The sequence below is a fragment of the Pelodiscus sinensis genome, chromosome 3 (assembly GCF_052426305.1).
Source record: "Pelodiscus sinensis isolate ZL-2025 chromosome 3, ASM5242630v1, whole genome shotgun sequence".
NCBI classification, from domain to species: Eukaryota; Metazoa; Chordata; order Testudines; family Trionychidae; genus Pelodiscus; species Pelodiscus sinensis.
The window spans coordinates 192520606-192543233 of NC_143054.1; the positions used below are offsets into that span (position 1 = coordinate 192520606).

At 51.8% G+C, this 22628-nt stretch overlaps 1 protein-coding gene across 3 annotated transcripts in view; it reads left to right on the plus strand.

Moving 5' to 3' along the window:
• The first annotated feature begins 17995 nt into the window (after positions 1-17995).
• Positions 17996-22628, plus strand: part of PAK5 (p21 (RAC1) activated kinase 5) — a 205435-nt gene continuing 200802 nt past the window's right edge. For 2 of the 3 annotated variants that reach the window (XM_075925678.2, XM_075925681.2), the window contains exon 1: positions 17996-18189. The gene's annotated coding sequence lies outside the window, so the exon portion shown is untranslated. Of the gene's footprint in view, positions 18190-18217; positions 18371-22628 lie in introns of those variants that run through there. The other variant, XM_075925679.2, reaches the window with a different exon arrangement.

The following is a 22628-nucleotide window of genomic DNA, read 5'->3' on the forward strand; positions in this document are numbered from 1 at the left end:
TTTGTATTTAAGAGCTCAGGTAGGAGTGTCTGGAGCTCTGAGCGCATCTGAGCATGAAAACAGAGTGCTCACCCTCACCACCGATATAAACTCAAGGGTTGATCCTGCATCCTTGGTGCACCCCACTTGCTTCTGCACCCAAAAGACTTCAGTGCTAGTCCCCGGCCATTTCTTTTCTTGAAATCCTCTGAGGCAGGCGGTTAGATTTCTCAGGCACCTTATCGCCTAGGCTAAGATTAATAGGCTCCTAAATCTGTACCGAGGTACCCAAATAGAAGGCCAGGTTTTCCAAAATGCCGCATGCATGACAGCACCTCAAACCTCTGAAATGGCAGCTTCCTCACATACTGCCTCCAGGCTGTAGCAGGCTCTCCTGTGACAGTGCTCACGCAGGCGGTTTGGCCCAACCGATGTCCTTACAGCGAGGAGGTTTGGCCAGCGGCTCTGCAGAGTTGCAGTTTCTCAGATCCCCAACACTGCCATCCACCGAGGTAGCCCCAGGGGCATAGACTATCTTGTGTAGGTTGCTTCCCCTCCACCATCTGGCCCATGCTGAGCAAAATCACGCTGGAATTTACTGTCTTTCAGGCCGGACTAGCCTCTTGAGTTAGAATGAAAGGACAGGATCTGCCCCACTGTGGACATCATTGTCTATAGTACAAGTGGCAGATGATGCATGGGGGAAGCATAGAATAATTATAGCAGGGATTTTGTTGATGCAGAACAGAGAAGATGGATAGTTCTGCCCAGAAAAGCTTTTCCGCACCTACACTCTGCTTGCTTTAGCTAGGATGATCACTCCTTCCCTAACAGTCTCTTGCCAAAAAGGAAACAATTTCCTTTTTTTAAAAATTGACATTTTTCATATCTATTACTCTTCTCCTAGTTAGACCCTGTGAGTAGTTGAACACATCAATGCATCCCTTAGGAAGCATGCATGGATGTGTGCATTTAAGTCAAAGTTGCTTCCTGGGGTCCAATGAAACTCACAGCGAAATCAAATCGAATTGAATTTCTGTAAGGATTTCAGGATTGTCAATTAATGTAAATAAGCCACGCTGCATTGTAACTGAAGGAAGTGCTCCGATTTATACCAGCTGAGGATCTGGCCTATTGTGTGTATGTAGAATGGATTTCCATGAAGAGCGAAGCGTAGGTTATAGGTAAGTCTAGAGCTCTGTGAGGGTTTTGGGGTGCGATCACCCCCTCCCGGTCCGAGAGGGGGGGGTCTGCGGACCCCTTTGGTCCTCCTTTTGTCCTGCGTTGTCCCTGGACCCCCGATGTGGGGTCCGGGCCCCTGGGGTGCGATCACCCCCTCCCGGCCGGAAGGGGGGGTCAGCGAACCCCGGGCAGTGAGTACCTGCCGAGCGGGGTGGGGCCGAAGCCCCCGGCTTAAGTCCTCCCCCCAGTCCGGGGTTCTAGTTTGGTCCCTGTCGTGTAGGGTGGTTGTCGGGTGCTGGACGCTCCCCGTGTGGAGGGAGGGGGACCCGGTCCCGCCCTCTCTCCAGGTCCCAGCCCAGGGCCCTAAGCGCCGGGGCCACTAGCGCCCCGGCACGGTGGACGGGGGGGGTGAGGATTCTCCCCCCTTCGGCTCGTCCACCCACGGCCACCAGAAGCGCCCTGCCCCGGGCTCCTTCCTCCCTCCCGTTGGGTCTGCCGGCCGATCCCCGTCGCCCTGGCGCCTACCTTGCCTCGGCGGTCTGCGGCGTCTGACGTTCCGGCGGAGTCTCGGGGGTGAGTTCTCCGGCCCCGGCGCGCTCCTGGCCGTCCCGGTCCCTCCTGGCTCGGCGCGGCGGGGTCCGCCCGCCGTCCGGCGAGGGGCTGAGCGCACGCCAGGGGCAGTGGCTGTCCCGGAGGCCCCGGGACCAGCGCCGGGCCGGTAGCCGGGCTGTGTGGCGCTCATGCTCCGTCCTGCGGCGGGGCTGCTCCTCCGCCGCCGCGAGGAGCCTGCGCCCCGCTTCTCCGGCGGCGAGCACTTTTAAACTGGCCCGCCGCGCCAGCTGCCGCCCGGGGCCCCGCCCCTTCCAGGTACGTCCCGGCCGTCGGCCCTGGCGAGTGGCCGTGCGCCCCGGCCCCGCCTTCCCCGAGCGAGCCGGTGGGGGACGAGCCGCCCATCAGCTGCCGGCGCAGGCGCGGGGGAAGCGCCCCCGCCTGTCGCCCCCGGCAGCTGGAGTTGCGGGGTTGCTGGGGGGTCTGGGGCTGGGGCTGGCCGGCGGATCCCTGCCGGCGGGGACTCCGCTCGCCCCGCCCCCGGGAGAGTGACGGCCGGCGGGGGCTCCGCTCCCCCTGCCCCTGGTCAGGGGCCGGCCCGTCACAAGCTGTTTATTTCTCTGATGAACAGCCCATTGTACACCTCCCCATATACTGTAGAGACCATCGGTCTTGACAGTGTGCCATATGTTTAATATAAAAACGATATGTATGAATTATAGTTTACATTTCATAAAAGTTGTATTTATTTAATATTGCTATTTTTTTCCTCGGAAAAAATGATTTTGCATGGCTGTTTATTCATTCTTGCCCCTTGGAGAGCTTGCTGCCATCTGTTTTTCTTGGCTTTTCCTTTCCCTTTGCTTCTTTCACTTGTTCTTCTCCCACTGTGCACCAATGAAGAGCTACATTGTGCACTATCTCATAGCCAAATTATGTAACGTATTGTAAACACGTCATAAACTTTGCCAGCTGCTAAGTCAAGGGCTCTGCAAGATTAGTCTAAGCCCTGGAAATCACTCAGAAAAAAAATGAACCTGTTTTTTGGAAGCAACATGATATGAAGATATACTCATCTCATAGAGCTGGAAGGGACCTTGAGGTGTCATCAAGTCCAGTCTCCTGATGAGCCAAGTACCATCCCTGACAGATTTTCCCCAGATCCCTAAATGGCCCCCTCAAGGATTGAACTCACAATCCTGGGTTTAATAGGCCAATGCTCAAACCACTGAGCTAGCCTATCCCCACTACATTAGTGTATGTTTCTAACTGCAGTGTGGACTGATGGGGCAAGAGGCAAAGCGAGTGCATTGAAGTGCTGTTCCTGCACTATCAAGTGGCGGCTGGGATTAGAGGCATGGATAAAAGTGACATAACATGATGGGTCAGCTAACATTTGTCCTGCATTTTCAAAGTGCATCTTCTCCATGGCTGTGTTACATGCTGAGAGTTCTGCTTGTAACACAAGCGATTGTAAGAGGTCAGCCTCTGTACCCTATCACTCATTGAAGTCAATTGCAACACTCCCAAAGACTGCAGTAGGAGAAGGATTCTCTCCTCAAAAATGTAATTCTGTTCACAAGTACTGGAACTCAGAGTGCCGGGGGTGTCTTGAAACGGTTTCTGTAATATACCAGATTTACAGCTAGGTACAATGATTGACAGAACCCCCACTATGAAAAGTGTTCCATCCCTGCTGATTCTGTTCTTTGCAAGTATATTAGATGAAGTGGGCCATATCCGTCTGTCAGTTTCACCAGACAGCTCAATAAAGGTCAAAATACTGCTGACACAGAGCCAAATTCAATGCTTGTATAAGTGGACCCAGGTAACACTGAAATCAATAGGAATTTTGCCTGCTTATCACACTAAATCTGGGCTCAATGTCCTTGTAATCTTGTAAGGATAGGACACTCTGTCAACGCTCTATATCCATTAGTAGCAACCATCCACTAATGAAATAGGATCAGCTAGTTGTCATGGCTCATACTCAGACATGCATGGATCACAGTTAGGGTCCTAGATCATTGCTAAGCGATGATGATAACGGAACAGAGGTTGCATTGCCAACACCAGGAATTCAAACATCATGAGAGAGGTCTTGCAACATCATGAAACAGGCTAAAAAATCATGAGATTTAAAAATTAATAAGTCTTGTATTTTTCTTTGCCTTCTGAACCTGTGGGATACACTGGGGTCTCACTTTCAAATTTCCCCCCACAACCATAAGGGTTAGAAACTTATTTTTTGTAAATGAAAGCTGAGATTCTCTGCTAATCATTTGAATTCCAGGGCTGATGCTTGAAGATCTCCAAATAGTGTGAGATTTGCTAATGAGGATCGCAAGAGTTGGCAAGAAAGTGGATATTCATGGGATTTTAGCTTTGTATCTTTCCCGATGCAGGGCTTGATTCAAAGCCTATTGAAGTCAATAGGAATCTTTCCATCAGAGTCAAAAGACGTTGGCTCTGGTCGATATGGAAGAAGTGATTACTTGCATATGAGGGAAGGAAGAAATATCTAAAGTCAATTCCTTCTGCTTCCGTCTTTGCTGTAAATCCAGAAGGGACATGAGTTAGCGTGTCCACCCAACACCAGGCAGAACAGGTTAAATTAGATCAATTAACCTTGGCAAGATGTCCCTGCGAGGAGATTGAGGCTTAATGGACATGCACAAATTAATGATGAAGCTCAATTGGGGAGAGACAGGCTGAGCTTGTAGAAAACGAGCAAGCTGAGAACAAAAGAGGATTGAGGACAAGCAGTCTGCAGTCAGTCCTTGGGAAAAGGGTGGAGTTTTGGGGGCTATGGAGTTAAGTTGTCTGCAGTTGCTCTCTGTGAGGAATGAGTTGGGCCAAACAGCCCATTGGGGCCTAATGATAGAGCAGAAAGGTCAAGAGGGCTTTATTTTCCGAAAGATCCCTGTCTAGACTGGCGCTTTTTTCCGGCAAAGCCCTGAGCCGGAAAAAAGCGGCAGCCATGTTTATACAAATGAAGCGGGGAAAATTTAAATCCCCTCTTCATTTGCAATTCCGACCTGTCTCATCTGCATCCCTTTTCCGGAAAAGGGGTCCAGTGTAGACACAGCCCTTGTGTTATGTGGCCTATTCCTTTATTTATAATGCATCTATGCATGGTGCCTTTGATACACAAAACCATTACACTTGGTTCCCAGGGGGTTAGACACAGGAGCCCCAGTGATTATGTGGACCACATATTCCGGGCCCCAAAGCACTTGCAATCTAAGTCCAACTTAGGCCAGTTCTGGTGAGTGAGGGCCTGGGGTCTCCTGTGAGGAGAGATTGCTTGGGGAGATGAGAGAATTTGAAGCCCGAGAGTGGGCGACTGGCAGGCAAAATCAGGGAGACGATCCCACGCATGGCAGGCAACATAGTAGAGAAAATCCAGGACAACGGGACAAAGAACCGTATGGCTAATGGACTGGGGCAAGTGAAGATGTTGAAAGGGAGAGTAGGAAGAAATGAGGACAGGGCTGGAGTAAAGCTACATAAGGGGCTGGTTGGTGAGGGTGGGGGGTTTAATATAATGTGGAAAGAAGCAATAAGCTAATCGTGGGGATAGGAGAAGGGGGTGAGGAGATGTGAGAGAAGATGACCTTGGTAGCAGCACATTGGGCAAGGAAATACTGTGAGGCCAGGAAACCGTTATGGTAACAAAGCAGGATGGTGAGCAGAATGTGGACCTTGGGGAAAGGACATATGTTGGCAGTGTCAAAGAAGTGGAAGTAACGGGAAACTGCGTGTGTTTGCATGTTGCCCTGTTTGCTATAGGTCCCCTTCGCAGACAAGATAGAGTGCACTGACGATTGAACTAAATAATCAATCTTCTCCTGGGATTGCAATCCGCTCCGTTGCACCCATAATCTCTGTGCTGCATTAACATAAAGCCGAAGCATAACATAAACATCTCTGCAATGCTCCCCTCAGTGTTGCTCAAAGAGGCAAGCATCAGAAGCTGAAACCAAGAGGCACACGATGGGTCTGCACAGCCTCAGGGTTGGAAAGGTAACCCCTGTCCACCCGAAGACCACGTCACATGTGCACAAGCAGCCAAGCCAGAGGATGGACAGCCAGCCGCACCACGTTGGCCAAACTCAACAAGAAACAGGGCTGCTCTGTGCTCCCCGGAGCAGGCTTTGATGGCTGTGACCACTAGGAAGAAGGGAGCAATGTCGGCCTTAATTGTTTGCACAAACAAGCCAACATTTTCAGCAAATTTAACTCCATTCAATGGCCATTTTGTGGGTGTGCAGAGCTGGGAGGGTGGGCCTCCTTTTTACCCCTTCAATGTCAATTGCAAAAGTTTCATTAACTTCATTGGGGGCCGAGTTAGGCCAATGCTGCATCCCTTGGAAATACCTCGGGCAGGGTGCAGAGATGCCCAGCTCTGGGCCTAGTGTGGGCGGCACTCACCTGTGAGGAGAGAGGCAAAGCACAGAGCTTCCCAAGAGGCTGGGGAAACATGTGTTGGGAAAGCAACTGCCACACCCCTCAAGCTACGTGGTGAGATTTGGGCCACAGCCCTACATGAAGGGACAGTGCAGATCTGCAGGCCTTGAGGAGAAGCAGTAGGAAGGCCGCGCGTCAGACTGACAGAGAAGCTCAGATGGGCTTGTTGCTTGCTCTGGGGTCATGACCTATCCTTTGACTTTCTGGGGCCCTGCCCAGTACTATTAAATTGGTGCCTCTGTGTCCAATGGCAGCGCGGGCAGGGGTATGATGATGAATTTTTAGAGATGTGATTTTATAACCTTCAGCAACACGCTCACAAAATAGTTTTTAAAACCAATTTTAAACGCGGGGCCTGTAGACTAACACAGTGAAATCAGACACCGGCAGGGGTTGGCAAATGCCTGTTACGTGGCTTCATTACCACTTGAATGGCTCTTTCACAGGCTCTGCCAATAGCTCTGGCAGGCTACTTCACTTTTAAATGAACTGGCTCCTCTCTGGAGGAAGTGGAGCAGGGATAGGAAGAGGGAGATAGGTGGACATTAAGACCCAGTGGTGCCCCAAATCTTTGGATGCCCTATGCAGCTGTGTATTCTGTCTATGGGTAAACATGGCTCTGGACCTATCTCATTCCTTGCCCCCCTCTTGAAGTTTTCCTCTTTAATGCATGGCTGACCAGCCCCTCTCTGGAGTGCAATACCTGAGAATGCACCTGGCTTTTGGATTAGCACAAGCACCAGGTCTGTGTCTAGACTGGCAAGTTTTTCCGCAAAAGCAGCTGCTTTTCATAGAATCATAGAATCATAGAATAATAGGACTGGAAGGGACCTCGAGAGGTCATCGAGTCCAGCCCCCCGCCCTCAAGGCAGGACCACGCTCCGTCTACACCATCTCTGAGAGATGTCTATCTAACCTGTTCTTAAATATCTCCAGAGAGGGAGATTTTTTGTAGAAAAACTTCCCAGCTGTCTACACTGGCTGCTTGAATTTCCACAAGAACACTGACTTCCTACTATCTGAAATCAGTGCTTCTTGCAGAAATACTATGCTGCTCCCGTTCGGGCAAAAGTCCCTTTTGTGCAATGCTTTTGCGCAAGAGGGCCAGTGTAGACAGCTGAGATTTGTTTTCAACAAAAAAGCCCCGATCGTGAAAATGGCAATCGGGGCTTTTTTGCGCAAAAGCCTGTCTAGATTGGCACGGACGCTTTTCCGCAAAAAATGTTTTTGTGGAAAAGCGTCCATGCCAATCTAGATGCTCTTTTCCACAAATGCTTTTAACAGAAAACTTTTCCGTTAAAAGCATTTGCGGAAAATCATGCCAGTCTAGACGCAGCCCAGGGCTCTGGCTAATGTACATGTCGAGGAGCAGATTGTGGGGGTCTCCTGACAACCTTTACCCTCCTTGTGCACTTATGTTCAGTCCAGGCTTGCTGACAGGAGGAGGAGGGAAGAAAGGACGGAGCTCCTGGCTGCGGCTACTACAGAAGTGGCGGTGGCCAGAGCCCCATACCCTATAAATCACCGCCAGAGTCCTGCACAACAAGCTCTGGGTAGTGTTGAGGGCTGGGGGAGGTGCTGAAGTCTGTCTGACCCAGCCCCGCCCCTTCTGCCTGAGGCCACGCCCCTTCTGGGATAACGGAACTGGCTATCCTCACCTTTCCCCAGGGCCCAGCAAGTCTGTCAAGCTCCCTGGTTCTGCCTTATTCAATAATGGTTAGAGTAATACCAGAGGTCAGACAAAGTGCATTCCCTTGCTCAGACAAAGCTCTGTAGCCAAGAGAAAGGTTAATCGGCATTGAATTGGACACGCTGGTCAATGAGTCCAGCCCCATTCACTGAGGATGAAATAAACCTAGACCATCCTTGAGACGTGTTTGCTCAACCTGTTCTTAAATGCTTTGCTTTTCCAGTCAGAGACAAGGAGACTTTTATACTTTTATACTGCCGGGCTTCTTGCCTGCTATATTAATGTGCTAGGTCACACTCAAAACACATGTGCATTCTAAGTGTTCAAAAATTGCGGTCTCACATTAGGCTCCTATTTAATCACACAAGTACCTGGTCTGATTTTCCAAAGGACTGAACACCCAGCACTTGCCATTGAATTCAAACTGAGCTGCCGGTTACTCAAGATTATTAAATATCAGGGTTGAAATCGTGGCCTAGTGAAGTCAATGGCAAAACGTCCAAAGGCGTTAGTGGAGACATGATTTCAGCTCACATGCCTGAATACAGACTGAGGGAGGTAACTTCAGCTGTACATGCCAAAATATTTCAATAAAGCCCTGAGCATCCAGCAGTATCCCATTACAGTCAGAGAGCTCAGCCTGCTGGGAAATCAAGTCACGTATAGAGGTGCCTAAATAGGGACTTAGGAGAGTGATGGGCAATTTTTTTTTTGTCCCAAGCAATTTCTTTTCATTGAAAATTGCAGCTTCTGATGGACATAAATGTTTGGTGAATGCATGTCAATTATAGCACTTAAAAAAAAAAAAAAGCTTTCATTGACAGGCTATAGAGTCATTCACTCTCTTTCTCAGGCTCAGTGGCTATCCAAGTATTTTAATCACAAGTGGAACAGCTTCCAGAGGAGAAAATGAGAGAACCCAACAGCAAAATATCCCTTCAGCTGGTGGTTAAGGAACAAACCAGGAGAGGAAAACCTGGAATCAAGGCCTTGTTTCAAAACAGGGATTCAACTTGGGGTCTCCCACATTCCCTGATGCCATGTCTACACTAGTAGATTAGTCCGAATTTACTAAATTCGAGTTCTGGACACCTAATTTTACAAATTCGGAGTTTCGTATCCTCACTATAGGGGACATCTAGCCTACGTTTTTCTTTCAAAAGAAGATATGCAAATTCGGTGCAAATGTGCATATCTTCTTCCCATTGCTTTTTCGAAAGAGGTTTTTTTCGAAAAAGCAAGCGTTCTAAATGCAGTTCTTTTGGGGGAAAAAAACCTTTGTTGAAAGAACGCTGTAAACCTCATTTTTTGAGGAAGAAGGGTTCTTTCGAAAAACGTTTTTTTCTGAAAGAATCGTGTCTAGACTGCTTGCTTTTTCAAAAAACCTCTTTCCAAAAAGCAATTGGAAGAAGATATGCAAATTCATGCCAAATTTGCATATCTTCTTTCGAAAGAAAAACATCATCTAGACGTGCCCTATGGGGAACAATCTAATTTAATCTGAAGCAGGGTCCGTTAACATGGATGCACTACCTCAGACTCAGAGCGCCAGGAAGTGCTCTGGGGAGCTGCAGGAAGCATTCTGGAGGCCATTGTTTGAACCAGTGGCATCAGAGCATCCACACTAATATTATTTCAGATTTTCAAGTTTGGGAATAGTGTTATTCCTCATGAAAAGCAGGACTACAGAGTTTGAATTCCGTGGCCCCTTATTCTAGAATAATGGGCTTGGTAGTGCGAACACATTGCTTACAAATTTGACCTGAGGGGGGCTAATTTCAGACTAAGGTCCAAGTGTACACCAGGCCTGAGTGCCCTAGCCCCTGGGTGAATGAAATGGCACCTAACATCAGTTCCTGAGTTTTGAAAAACTTGGCCCTGGTGTTTGTGATTGTGATCACATTGCACCTTGGCTACGTCTAGACTGGCATGATTTTCCAGAAATGCTTTTAACGGAAAAGTTTTCCGTTAAAATCATTTTCAGAACAGAGCGTATAGATTGGCATGGACGCTTTTCTGCAAAAGCACTTTTTGCGGAAAAGCGTCCGTGCCAATCTAGACGCGCTTTTCTGCAAAAAAGCCCCGATTGCCATTTTCGCGATCGGGGCTTTTTTGCGGAAAACAAATCTGAGCTATTTACACTGGCCCTTTTGCGCAAAAGTTTTGCGCAAAAGGACTTTTGCCCGAACGGGAGCAGCATAGTATTTCCGCAAGAACACTGACAATCTTACATGAGATTGTCAGTGCTCTTGCAGAAATTCAAGCGGCCAGTGTAGACAGCTGGCAAGATTTTCCGGAAAAGCGGCTGATTTTCCAGAAAAACTGGCCAGTCTAGACACAGCCCTTGGGTTTTCCCTTTGAATATGGCCTTATGGGCAAGGATGGAGCCTTTTCCCGCCATAGGCTACGTCTACATTACAAAGAAAAGTCAGAAAAAGATACACAAATTGCGAATCGCAATTTGTGTATCTTTTTCCGCTTTTCTTTTGGAAGAGGCTTTTCCAACATTTGGCGTGTCTACATAGCGCCAAATTTCAGAAAAACCTCCTCTTTTGAGCCATCCCTTCTTCCTCATAAAACGAGGTTTACAAGTATGGCGAAAGAATGCATCCGCTTTTCCGAAATTTTTTTTGGAAAAGCGGATGCATTCCTTGGATGTAGCAGTGTTTTTCCGGGATACTTCTGGTATCCCAGAAAAGCGCTGCAGTCTAGACGTAGCCTTAATTGTAGTCATTGTGATTGTGGGGTTTTTGTTGTTGTTTTTTTGTGGCCTGAGCAGAATAGGGAGCTACTTTGCAACCTGATTTTTCTAAATCAGTGGTCTCCAACCTTTTAAAGCACAAGATGGCTGTGTCTAGACTGGCCAGTTTTTCCGGAAAATCAGCGGTTTTTCTGGAAAATCTTGCCAGCTGTCTACACTGGCCGCTTGAATTTCCACAAAAGCACGGACAATCTCATGTAAGATTGTTAGTGTTCTTGCGGAAATACTATGCTGCTCCCATTCGGGCAAAAGTCCTTTTGCGCAAAACTTTTGCGCAAAAGGGCCAGTGTAGACAGCTCAGATTTGTTTTCCGCAAAAAAAGCTCCGACCGCAAAAATGGCGATCAGGGTTTTTTTTGCGGAAAAGCGTGTCTAGATTGGCACGGACACTTTCCCGCAAAAAGTGCTTTTGCGGCAAAGCGTCCGTGCCAATCCAGACGCTCTTTTCCACAAATGCTTTTAACGGAAAACTTTTCCATTAAAAGCATTTCCAGAAAATCATGCCAGTGTAGATGTAGCCCATAAGTTTTTGAATTTAAGTTCAATACAAGCTCTACCTCAAACTCAGACATCCTTGCCCCCTTTTCTTCCCCACTCCTTTTCTGAGGCTCTGCCCCTATCCCATCCCTTCTCCGAGCCCCCTCCATCCTCACTCACTTTCACCAGACTAGGGCAGAGGGTTGGGGATGTGGGCGCCAGCTGAGCACCATGGACCTCAGACAGCTCCCAGGTGGTGGCGCAGCTGGACTAATGCAGGTTCACCCCACCCTGGCCCTGTGTCTCTCCTGAAAGCAGCCAGCAAGACCCTCTATCCCAGGCCCTGTCTCATCACCCCTCACCCATGGAGATGGGATATACTGACATCAGTGCCAACTTCCTCTCCCTCCCCTGCCCTGCCCTGCCCAGCAAGCAGCAGGCTCCTGGGGGCAACTTCAAAGCACAGGGCAGGAACAGTATAGGAAGGGGAGGGTCAGCTGAAATGCCAGCACTTGATAGACTCCTGGCCAAATCAATCAGGATCAGCTGTCAGAGGCTCCAAGTTTTACCAGTAGATCCCGATCTACCGGTTGGTGACCACTGTTCTAAATAAACCTCATTCATTCTCTGGAGAGCCCAAGCCTTTTCTCTTGAAAACAGGGGGCCTGTTAAGGTACACATCAGTGGAGAGAACATAATTTAAAGGAAAAAGCAAGGGAAAATAACACGGATGTGAGCCCCTTAGGTAACGGAATGTATTTTCGTATTGTTTCAGATCACCGGTGAACAGCTTAGCACAGTCATAGCCCACGTCTTTGTGCTTTTCTGTGCTGCTGGGTCTTTAAAAAGGAGCAGAGGGGAAAAAAGGACCCTCTGAAATGTTTAAAGTACATGCGGTCTGCAGGACATGCTGAGAGCCGGGATTAGCTCTAATGGATGGCAATTGTGGTTCAGAGCTGATCAGATGTGGCCCAGCTTTCAGCCAAACGTGGCTTAGCGACAGTAACTAAGGGGTCAGTGGAAATGAAGACAAAATGGCAACGCGCAACAGAAAATGGTGTCTCGTTACTGGGCCAGGTTCCCTATTTCAAGCCAAGAGCACAGGGTGCAAGATGGGAGGTCTCTGTAGGCAATTTTCATCATCAGCCATCCCACTGCTAAGCTGGTTATCTGTTGCAGAAAGGCTATCAGCTAACAAACCATATGGGCCGCTCCATGCTACACTGGCTCCTAAAGAAATTGCTAGACTGGATGAGACCTGTGATCCGTCTAGTCCAGTATCTCTGAGAGTGTCCAAGGCCAAGAAACCCAGCAGTAAACAATTAATCCCATTGCTCATGCCTCATCTGTATGTACCTGTATGCCATGGTTATAGTTATGTATCCATTTTAACACACATGAAGGTGTGATTGCCATGTAAATTACATTACCATGGTATTTCCTCTGCAGCTCTAATAGCTGCAACTTCGTTTGGATTGCTGTACAGTTAGGTGGCTAAGTGGTGTGTGCTTCTGGAGGGATGTCACCACTCAGATCTTAACAAGTGCCTTTCTAAATAATCAGTGTTGTCCAACCCTTCCAGCTATTCCCTCAGTTAAGCCTCCGGAGGAAAATTGTAAATGACATGCTAGTAATGTTACCTGCTTGAGAACGCAAAATGGCAAAGATTGAAGTGTTGAGCCCTGTATGAATCCATCCAAAGGGGAGGAGATTATGTAACGGTATAACAATGGCTATCAGGCACCTCAGCAGACACGTTCCATATATTATTTTTTAAAATTTGGCTTGCAGAACAAACCTGCATGCTACCCCTCCACCCACAGCTCCAGTGTAAACTCGTATCCTAATTTTGCTTTTAAAACTGGGAGCATTAAGCCAAAAATTCACCAGATCCAACAGGATACTGACCCTGAATTAGAATTTTTCAGATGTTCTTGTACCAGGATGTCTATTTTCTCATGGTTGGCTTGTGCTCCTCTGTTGTATTCACCTGTTGTCTTTTGTCTTTCATTGGGGCTTTTCAGCTAGGATGACCTGAAGTCAAAGGTAGGATATGATAGAGGTCTATAATCATCATCATCATCATCATCATGTGATCTTTCTCCTGCGATCCATTATGATGTTATGAAGACTAGGACTTTAACAAGGTTCCAAAAAGAGCTAGATAGATTCATGGAGATTAGGTCCATCAATGGCTATTAGCCAGGATGGGTAGGAATGGTGTCTCTAGCCTCTGTTTGTCTGGAAATTGATGACAGGAGAGGGATCATGTTATGACCTGTGGAACTCCTTGCCAGAGGATGTTGTAAAGTTCAAGACTATCATGTGGTTCAAAGAACTAAATACATTTATGGGGGAAGAGTCCATCAATGGCTATTAATCAGGAGGGGCAGGGATGGTGCCCTTTACCTCTGATTGCCAGAAGCTGGGAATGAGTGACAGGCGATGGATCACTGGATGATTGCCTGTTCTGTTTATACCCTCTGGGTCATCTGGCATTGGCCACTGTTGGAAGACAGGATACTGACTAGAAGGACCTTTGTTCTGACCCAATATGGCTGTTCTTATGTTTTTAGACTCAACTCTTTGGGGGCCAAGACCAATTCTCTGTTTAGTTTGTACGGTGCTTAGCCCAATGACCTCCATGACTGAGGCTCCTAGGCCCAATTGCAATATAAACAATAGTATTTTGATGGTGCAGTGTCAGGGATTGCAGCCAAAATTTGGGAGGCTCCGGGTGCCAGCACTGAGTTTTTGCATTGACTGGCACAAAGGAGTCCCCAGATTTCTAAGGTGCAGCTGTAGTGGCTCATTTCCCTGTTTACTCTGTTGAATGGGGGGGAACAGGAGCCTGAAGTAGTGGCAGTATCTGGGTACCAGTTCTGGGCTTTAGTGGCACCCTGGCCCCAGAACCCTTCGGCCTGCAGAATTTTTGTTGTAGCAGGAGCAGTTTCAACCCACACTGTATTTAACCAGCCATAGTTTGGCTGGCTGTAGGTGTGGGGTGAGGGGCTTGTGGCTGTAGGTGGGGGGTGAGGATTCTGTGGCTCCAGGTACAGGGTGAGGGGAGTTGTGGACCTAGGGGCGGGGGGAGGAGATTTCTGTCTCTCATTGTGGGGTGAGGGGTTTGTGGCTCTAGGAGTCAGGGTGAGGGAGGCTGTGGCTCTTAGGGGGGAGGTGAGGGGATTTCTAGATCTAGGGGTAGGGCAAGGGGGTTGTGGCTCTAAATGTGGGGCAAAGGGGCTATGGCCAGGGTCCAGTACAGAGGGACCTGTGGCTCTAGGGGAGGGTGAATGGGTCTGGTGCAGAGGGGCTGTGGCTCTGAGTGGGAGGGGCCCTGGTGCAGAGGGGCTGTGGGCTGTGGCTCTAGGGGTGGGTGAGGGGCTCAGGCCGGGGTCTGGTGCTGTGGCTGTAGGAGTTGGTGAGGGGGTCTGATTCTGGGGGGCTGTGGCTGTAGGAGTGGGTGAGGGGGTCCGGTGCAGGGGGGCTGGAGGGGTACACCAGGGGGTCCGGTGCAGGGGGCTATGGCTGTAGGGATGGGTTAGAAGTTTGGTGCAGGGGGACTGTGGCTTGGAGGGCTGAGTTGGGGTCCAGTGCAGGGGGGCTGTGGCTGTAGGGGTGGATTGGAAGTCTGGTGCCGGGGGCCTGTAGGGGTCAGTGAGCGGGTTCCTGTAGGCGTGGGTGAGGGGGTCCATGGCCAGGGAGGCTATAGAGGTGGGCGAGGGGTTTCCGGTGCAGGGGGGCTCTAGGGCTGTGGGAGGGGGTTCCGGTGCAGGGGGGCTGTAGGGCTGGGCGAGGGGGTTTTGGTGCAGGGGGGAGCTGTAGGGCTGGGTGAGAGGGTTCCGGTGCAGGGGGGCTGTAGGGCTGGGCCAGGGGGTTTTGGTGCAGGGGGGAGCTGTAGGGCTGGGTGAGAGGGTTCCGGTGCAGGGGGCTGTAGGGCTGGGCGAGGGGGTTCCGGTGCAGGGGGCTTTAGGGCTGGGCGAGGGGGTTCCGGTGAAGGGGGTCTGTAGGGCTGGGCGAGGGGGTTCCGGTGCAGGGGGGCTGTAGGGTTGGGCGAGGGGGTTCCGGTGCAGGGGGCTGTAGGGATCGGTGAGGAGGTTCTGGTACAGGGGGACTGTAGGGTGGGTGAGAGGGTTCCGGTGCAGGGGCCTGTAGGGCTGGGCGAGGGGGTTCCGGTGCAGGGGGGCTGTAGGGCTGGGCGAGGGAGTTCCGGTGCAGTGGACTGTAGGGATCGGTGAGGAGGTTCTGGTACAGGGGGACTGTAGGGTGGGTGAGGGGGTTCCGGTGCAGGGGGCTGTAGGGATCGGTGAGGAGGTTCTGGTACAGGGGGACTGTAGGGTGGGTGAGAGGGTTCCGGTGCAGGGGCCTGTAGGGCTGGGCGAGGGGGTTCCGGTGCAGGGGGGCTGTAGGGCTGGGCGAGGGGGTTCCGGTGCAGGGGGCTGTAGGGATCGGTGAGGAGGTTCTGGTACAGGGGGACTGTAAGGTGGGCGAGGGGGTTCCGGTGCAGGGGGGAGCTGTAGGGCTGGGTGACAGGGTTCCGGTGCAGGGGGCTGTAGGGTTGGGCGAGGGGGTTCCGGTGCAGGGGGGCTGTAGGGTTGGGCGAGGGGGTTCCGGTGCCAGGGGTCTGTAGGGCTGGGGGAGGGGGTTCTGGTGCAGGGGGTCTGTAGGGTGGGCGAGGGTGTTCCGGTGCAGGGGGTCTGTAGGGCTGGACGAGAGCGTACCGGTGCAGGGGGGCTGTAGGGCTGGGCGAGGGGGTTCCGGTACAGGGGGCTGTAGGGATCGGTGAGGGGGTTTTGGTGCAGGGGGGATCTGTAGGGCTGGGTGAGAGGGTTCCGGTACAGGGGGCTGTAGGGCTGGACGAGGGGGTTTTGGTGCAGGGGGCTGTAGGGCTCGGGGAGGGGGTTCCGGTGCAGGGGGCTGTAGGGCTGGACGAGGGGGTTCCGGTGCAGGGGGCTGTAGGGCTGGGCGAGGGGGTTCTGGTGCAGGGGGCTGTAGGGATCGGTGAGGAGGTTCTGGTGCAGGGGGGCTGTAGGGATCGGTGAGAGGGTTCTGGTGCAGGGGGGCTGTAGTGCTGGGCGAGGGGGTTCCGGTGCAGGGGGCTGTAGGGCTGGGCGAGGGGGTTCCGGTGCAGGGGGGCTGTAGGGATCGGTGAGAGGGTTCTGGTGCAGGGGGGGGGGCTGTAGGGCTGGGGGAGGGGGTTCTGGTGCATGGGGGTTGTAGGGTGGGCGAGGGGGTTCTGGTGCATGGGGGCTGTAGGGTGGGCGAGGGGGTTCCGGTGCCAGGGGGCTGTAGGGCTGGGCGAGGGGGTTCCGGTGCAGGGGGGCTGTAGGGCTGGGTGAGGGGGTTCCGGTGCAGGGGGCTGTAGGGCTGGGCGAGGGGGTTCCGGTGCAGGGGGGCTGTAGGGCTGGGCGAGGGGGTTCCGGTGCAGGGGGGCTGTAGGGCTGGGCGAGGGGGTTCCGGTGCAGGGGGCTGTAGGGTGGGCGAGGGGGTTCCGGTGCAGGGGGGCTGTAGGGTGGGCGAGGGGGTTCCGGTGCAGGGGGGCTGTAGGGTGGGCGAGGGGGTTCCGGTGCAGGGGGGCTGTAGGGCTGGGTGAGGGGGTTCCGGTGCAGGGGGCTGTAGGGCTGGGTGAGGGGGTTCCGGTGCAGGGGGCTGTAGGGTGGGCGAGGGGGTTCCGGTGCAGGGGGGCTGTAGGGCTGGGTGAGGGGGTTCCGGTGCAGGGGGCTGTAGGGTGGGCGAGGGGGTTCCGGTGCAGGGGGCTGTAGGGCTGGGCGAGGGGGTTCCGGTGCAGGGGGCTGTAGGGTGGGCGAGGGGGTTCCGGTGCAGGGGGGCTGTAGGGCTGGGCGAGGGGGTTCCGGTGCAGGGGGGCTGTAGGGCTGGGCGAGGGGGTTCCGGTGCAGGGGGCTGTAGGGTGGGCGAGGGGGTTCCGGTGCAGGGGGCTGTAGGGCTGGGCGAGGGGGTTCCGGTGCAGGGGGCTGTAGGGTGGGCGAGGGGGTTCCGGTGCAGGGGGGCTGTAGGGTGGGCGAGGGGGTTCCGGTGCAGGGGGGCTGTAGGGCTGGGCGAGGGGGTTCCGGTGCAGGGGGCTGTAGGGTGGGCGAGGGGGTTCCGGTGCAGGGGGGCTGTAGGGTGGGCGAGGGGGTTCCGGTGCAGGGGGCTGTAGGGCTGGGCGAGGGGGTTCCGGTGCAGGGGGGCTGTAGGGTGGGCGAGGGGGTTCCGGTGCAGGGGGCTGTAGGGTGGGCGAGGGGGTTCCGGTGCCAGGGGGCTGTAGGGTGGGCGAGGGGGTTCCGGTGCAGGGGGCTGTAGGGTGGGTGAGGGGGTTCCGGTGCAGGGGGGCTGTAGGATGGGCGAGGGGGTTCTGGTGCAGGGGGGCTGTAGGATGGGCGAGGGGGTTCTGGTGCAGGGGGCTGTATGGGTGGGCGAGGGGGTTCCGGTGCCGGGCGGCTGTAGGGTGAGCGAGGGGGTTCTGGTGCAGGGGGCTGTAGGGTGGGCGAGGGGGTTCCGGTGCCAGGGGGCTGTAGGGGTGGGCGAGGGGGTCCGGGGCCGGGGGGCTGTAGGGTGGGCGAGGGGTCCGGGGCCGGGGGGCTGTAGGGCTGGGCGAGGGGGTTCTGGTGCAGGGGGGCTGTAGGGTGGGCGAGGGGGTTCCGGTGCAGGGGGGCTGTAGGGCTGGGTGAGGGGGTTCCGGTGCAGGGGGTCTGTAGGGCTGGGCGAGGGGGTTCCGGTGCAGGGGGGCTGTAGGGTGGGCGAGGGGGTTCCGGTGCCGGGGGGCTGTAGGGCTGGGCGAGGGGTCCGGGGGGGGGGGGCTCTAGGGCCGGGGCCAGGGCTCCCCGCCCGGTCGGGAGGGGGGGGGGTCTGTGCGGAGGATGCCAGGGCGAGGGGGCGGGGTCGCCGATGGAGCAGGCTCGCCCCAGCCCTGCACGCTCCCGGCGGCGAGCGGGGCGGCTCCGCTTCCAGCAGCGCCAGGCGAGCTGGGGCTCGCGCTCCGCCGGTGCAGCCCGGATGTAGCCGCAGCCCGGAGCCGGCGCGAGCCCAGGGAGCCGGGCATGGCGCGGGACGCGGCCGGGGCTCGCCGCAGCGCCGGGCGCTAGGTAGGCCGGGGGGCGCGGCCGGTCCCCGCCGGGAAGGGGCAGCAGCGGGATGCGCGGGGCGCTCGGAGCCGGGAGCTCGCGCCAGCTCGCTGCTCCCTGCCCGGCCGCTCGAGGGGCGCGCGGCGGGTTCATCCCAGCGGTAGGGCAGCGCCCCTGTGTGAATGTCCTGCGCACCAGCCCGGTAAGGCAGCGTGTGTGATGGGGTAGGTGGCGGTGTGTAGGGGGAGGTGATGTGCCTGTGTGTGTGATGGGGTAGGTGGGAGTGTGGGTGTGTAGGGGTAGGTGGATGTGGAGGGTGTGTGTGTGTGTGTGTAATGGGGTAGGTGGGAGTGTGGGTGTGTAGGGGTAGGTAAATGTGGAGGGTGTGTGTGTGTGTAATGGGGTAGGTGGGGATGTGTAGGGGTAGGTGAATGTGGAGGGTGTGTGTGTGTAATGGGGTAGGTGGAGGTATGTAGGGGTAGGTGAATGTGGAGGGTGTGTGTGTGGGGGGGTATGTAGGGGTAGGTGAATGTGGAGGGTGTGTGTGTGTGTGTAATGGGGTAGGTGGAGGTATGTAGGGGTAGGTGAATGTGGAGGGTGTGTGTGTGTGTGTGTAATGGGGTAGGTGGAGGTATGTAGGGGTAGGTGAATGTGGAGGGTGTGTGTGGGGGGGTAGGTGGGGGTATGTAGGGGTAGGTGAATGTGGAGGGTGTGTGTGTGTGTGTGTAATGGGGTAGGTGGGGGTGTGTAGGGGTAGGTGAATGTGGAGGGTGTGTGTGTGTGTAATGGGGTAGGTGAATGTGGAGGGTGTGTGTGTGTGTAATGGGGTAGGTGGAGGTATGTAGGGGTAGGTGAATGTGGAGGGTGTGTGTGGGGGGGTAGGTGGGGGTATGTAGGGGTAGGTGAATGTGGAGGGTGTGTGTGTGTGTGTAATGGGGTAGGTGGGGGTGTGTAGGGGTAGGTGAATGTGGAGGGTGTGTGTGTGTGTGTGTGTGTAATGGGGTAGGTGGAGGTATGTAGGGGTAGGTGAATGTGGAGGGTGTGTGTGTGTGTGTGTAATGGGGTAGGTGGAGGTATGTAGGGGTAGGTGGATGTGGAGGGTGTGTGTGTGTGTGTAATGGGGTAGGTGGAGGTATGTAGGGGTAGGTGAATGTGGAGGGTGTGTGTGTGTGTGTGTGTGTGTAATGGGGTAGGTGGAGGTATGTAGGGGTAGGTGAATGTGGAGGGTGTGTGTGGGGGGGTAGGTGGGGGTATGTAGGGGTAGGTGAATGTGGAGGGTGTGTGTGTGTGTGTAATGGGGTAGGTGTGGGTGTGTAGGGGTAGGTGAATGGGGAGGGTGTGTGTGTGTATGTGTCTGTGTGTGTAATGGGGTAGGTGGGGTGTGTGTGATATTTACATGTATACTTCAACTGGGTGCTGCAAAACCCATGCAGGTACCCATTTCCTATGGACATTGGACCTCTGGGGCAGCACGTAAGTCCCTGCAGTATCAATAGTAAGGGTGGGGCTTTAGCATTCGCCTGGATTCGAAAACGAAATTTAAACTACACCGGGTTTTTCTTTCCTGGCTGCAAAAAGCTCCATGACCTTGTCATTTTTAGGTGCTAGTGAGAATTGGCATGCACTCCCTTCCAGCGACAGTGCAAGAATCACCTGTCAGTCCCCTCTGATAGGGAAACTTACTTGAGCACTTATGTATTCAAAGCAACCTTTGGGGTGTACTTTGGCGGGTGAGGGGGGAGATATTTTGTTTTAAATAACCTGAGCTAACCCTCTAAAACAATGGAATAAGTAAGACATTCATTTAACTAGTGAACACACACATAAAATTGTTCTTTGAAAGCTGGTTTATGTAGCTGAAAACACATCAGCAATGTTTGCATTGACAAATTACATTAACATCACAGAATATAAAATATTCTATGAAGTGACATCTAGACGTGTCAATAAAAAGAGGGAGTATGAATTCTGGGATATTAAAAGGGCTGGTTGCTTAAAAAGGGTGTAAAACTAATCATCATAAGCAATCGCCACAGAAAGCTTTGTCAAAATGTGTTTTAAAGAAATGCATGTTAATTGGAAGAATTGAATACGCTGTAACAGCCCAATCTAAGATTAATACTTTGAGAGAGACACAGTGCAGACAGGAAAACTGGGCAAACTGCCAATAAAATCAATAGAAGATAATGCCAAGCCTCTTTGATAACACTGACTTTAAAATCAAATCAAGCCTTCTCACATGATTTATTTTTGTTTAATAGCTCTTATGAAAGGAGATTACTTTTTAACGTATGCCACTTGTGCTGCATTTCTTCGTTTCACATGTCGCTCAGTGGGATGAGTAGAGTTTTAGATAGTGTTTTAAAAATATCTGAAGTTCTTTTAAATAATTTATCCTATGTGGGCGGGAAGAAACCCGAAACCGTTTCTACAAGGCTATTGACCTTGTGATGGCATTAGAGAAGTAAGAGATATTTGACAATGTTGCTAGACAAAGAGAGCACTGGGCAACGAAATGCAGTCAAGCATTCATAACCATGATATTTAAAAGCAGAGGGAGGGTTTGGTTTGCATTTGTGGTTTGGTTTGTGAGCCTGCACTTGAAGCATAGGGAGGAGGAAACTGGTGTTGAGGAAAGGTTCTTAGGAAAGTTCTGAACTGAAAATGTTAGAATGGTAGAAAATGTTGAAATGTGTAGAAATAGAATGGTTTAAAATATGTTGAGAAAGGTTGTCAACCATATGATGAATATTTGAGGAAGGAGTTTAAAGTAATAGCTTGGTGCAAATTGTTTGTTTGGTTTGAATCACGGACAACGTTTTCTCAAGTGACTCTTGATTTGGAAGTTCCTCAGCTTTTGGGAGCCCAGTTTGATTTTCAGGGGAAGTTAGTTCAGAATTATCTGACCCTGAGGCCCTTTTAAGATGTCATCTGGAAAAGCGAGGCACCCTGAATCCTGAGCCACTTCTGAAAATCTGGTCAGCATATTTGCAGATAGCTTTTGTCTGGCCGTGCTGCCAGACTAACAGGGGTTTAGAAATTCTCTTCGTGTATTTTATCTATCTTCTTTTCCCCCTTGTTATATTTGAGCATGAAGAGCAAAAGCAAGTATGCCACTCAGTGATGTGAATTGTAATTTAAAGGTTCACAAACTTTTTCATAGTGTGGACCACATATGAATAGTGAGATTTTTTTTCATGGGCTGCTTCCTCTTCCATTCACAAATATATAGACTGCCCTTTTTCACAATCATGGTCATATAACATCCCTGCGCTTACACGGAAAATTAATACGCAGAAAGCCTTTGGGTTGGCATTTCCCAAAGTGCTCAAAGTTGGCCTACTGATGTCACACTCACATCTCTGTATCCCTTTTTCTTTTCTTTTCTTTTCTTTTCTTTTCTTTTCTTTTCTTTTCTTTTCTTTTCTTTTCTTTTCTTTTCTTTTCTTTTCTTTTCTTTTCTTTTCTTTTCTTTCAGCATCTGAGGAAGTGAGTTGCATCGTACGAAAGCTTATGCCCTAACACAGTTTTAGTATTTAAAGTGTAAGGGGACAAATTATTTTTGCTGAAACAGACTAATGTGGCTACTCTTCTGAAACCTTTTCTCCCATTGATGTCCATGATAAAACTCCTGTTAACTTGAACGAATCAGGCCGACACTGAGAACTTGTGAAAATCCCACCCTTAATTTTAGTTTCTTTTTAACATGATTTATCAGCTGGGAAAAGGGAAGAGAACTTGCACTGTGTGATCAGACACACATCCATAGCCCATTAGTAGGCACTTGCAGAACCACTGTGTGTATGTCTACACTGCAGCTGGGAGCAAGCCTTCCAGCCTAGCAAGACAGACTCATGCTAGCAGGGCTCAAAGCTAGCATGCTAAAACTAGATCGTTCCCATCGCCCAGCTAGGGAGCCACTGGGTCAAACTTCAGTTTTTTGCAGAGCCATTACTGTAGAATGAAACTTTTGTTTGCAACTACCCAGAACAAGGGAAACATCACTGTGCCATCCTTAACTTTCTGAATATTCTTGATGGAACTAACTGTGGGTGAGGTTAACAGCTCAATGCATTTTGGTATTGGTGACAGATGTTCCATTCCTTGGCATGGGAAATCCCCGCCTTTGAGGCTGGAAAACTCAGGAACTACTCAACAACTCAAGTAGTTGGCTCTACTACTAGGCTATGTCTACACTACAAAGCTTTTGCACAAAAATGGCCATTTTGTGAAAAAACCAGCAGAGTGTCCACATCTCAAGCCTATTTTAGCTCAAGAAAATTGACAGAACAGAGGGCTTTTGCCAATAGAGTTATTCCTCTCCCCCATGAGGAATAACTCCTTTTTGTGCTACAGCTCTTGCACAAAAAGGCACGTGTGGATGCTCCGGAGGGGTTTTTGCGCAAGAAACCCCTATCAGAAAAAGCATAGGTGCCCTGGTGGCCATTACAATCAGAGCT